This window comes from Stegostoma tigrinum, unplaced genomic scaffold (genome assembly GCF_030684315.1).
Source record: "Stegostoma tigrinum isolate sSteTig4 unplaced genomic scaffold, sSteTig4.hap1 scaffold_390, whole genome shotgun sequence".
Taxonomy (NCBI): domain Eukaryota; kingdom Metazoa; phylum Chordata; class Chondrichthyes; order Orectolobiformes; family Stegostomatidae; genus Stegostoma; species Stegostoma tigrinum.
The window spans coordinates 78,078-80,000 of record NW_026728318.1 but is presented as its reverse complement, the minus strand read 5'-3'; positions in this window follow the sequence as shown (position 1 = coordinate 80,000).

Genomic DNA, 1,923 nt, shown 5'->3' with positions numbered 1-1,923 from the left:
CGAAAATGACGAGTTGCACTTTGGGGGCGAATTTGAAATTTCAGTCCGACGATGAGGCACCGAAAGCCCGCAAACGGTACTCGGATCGTCCCCCTTGCCGACTTCCGTGATTTTTCAAAGTTAAAGTTTTCGGGCTGCGGACACTTTATTGCAACGGGGCAAGGCGCCGGGGCGAATTCCCACCCCTCCAGCGGGGCCCTGGAACTCCAACCCGGCGTGGATTTTCGGATTTTTCCCCTTCCCCACCGACTTTCCTCCGCTGACACTTAGAATTTTTTTTGACACTTAGAATTTTTTTTGACACTTAGAATTTTTTTTGACACTTAGAATTTTTTTTGACACTTAGAATTTTTTTGACACTTAGAATTTTTTTTGACACTTAGAATTTTTTTTGACACTTAGAATTTTTTTTGACACTTAGAATTTTTTTGACACTTAGAATTTTTTTTGACACTTAGAATTTTTTTCTAAGTTTTTCCTTCTGGTTACTGACTTCCCTCGTCGGGCACGGGGATTTTCGACTTCCTCCTCCCGACCGAGGGGCCTCATTTTCGGGCATTTTCCTCAGATTTCCAAGCATTTTTAGACACTTTTCCCGACTTTTCCTGCTTACTGATTTCACACTTTTGGCCATTTTTATGCATTTTCCCGACTTTTCCTGCTTACTGATTTCACACTTTTGGCCATTTTTATGCATTTTCCCGACTTTTCCTGCTTACTGATTTCACACTTTTGGCCATTTTTAAGCATTTTCCTGGTTACTGATTTCACGCTTTTGGACATTTTCGGAGGTTCTGACGGCTTTTTCGCCTTACTGCTTCGGACATTTCGGGCACTTGGCTGACTTTTCCCGCTTACTCCTTCCGGGCTTTTACTCATTTTCGGAGGTTCTGACGGCTTTTTCGCCTTACTGCTTCGGACATTTCGGGCACTTGGCTGACTTTTCCCGCTTACTCCTTCCGGGCTTTTACTCATTTTCGGAGGTTCTGACGGCTTTTTCGCCTTACTGCTTCGGACATTTCGGGCACTTGGCTGACTTTTCCCGCTTACTCCTTCCGGGCTTTTACTCATTTTCGGAGGTTCTGACGGCTTTTTCGCCTTACTGCTTCGGACATTTCGGGCACTTGGCTGACTTTTCCCGCTTACTCCTTCCGGGCTTTTACTCATTTTCGGAGGTTCCGACGGCTTTTTCGCCTTACTGCTTCGGACATTTCGGGCACTTTGCTGACTTCTCCACCTTACTCCTTCCGGGCTTTTACTCATTTTCGGAGGTTCCGACGGCTTTTTCGCCTTACTGCTTCGGGCACTTTGCTGACCTTTTCCCGCTTACCCCTTTCAAGGTTTTGGACGTCTCCGGTCGGGTCCGCGCCCCTCGCCCGGGCCGGAACGCCTCCCCGCCGGCCGAGTTCCTCGGGGTCGCCCCCTCGCCCGGGAAAAACCGCTCCCCGCCGTCCCACAGCACTCCGACTCGGCCAGGCAGCCTCACGGGCACAGCGACTCCTGCCCACCTCGGGAACCGACGCCCCGCTCGGGCTCAGGCTCCGAAAAACCACCACAGCGGGGCAGCTACCCTCAATGCAGCCGAAATTCAAACTCCTCCCCTCCGAAAGGCGCGCCTCACCCGGCCAGGGCCTCGGAACTGCTCCCCTTCCTCGGGATCGGCCCCTCGCCCGGGAAAACCCGCTCCCCGCCGTCCCACAGCACTCCGACTCGGCCAGGCAGCCTCACGGGCACAGCGACTCCTGCCCACCTCGGGAACCGACGCCCCGCTCGGGCTCAGGCTCCAAAAACCCACAACAGCGGGCAGCTACCCTCAATGCAGCCGAAATTCAAATTCCTCCCCTCCGAAAGGCGCGCCTCACCCGGCCACGGCCTCCAAATCGCTCCCCTTCCTCGGGATCGCCCCCTCGCCCGGGAAAACCC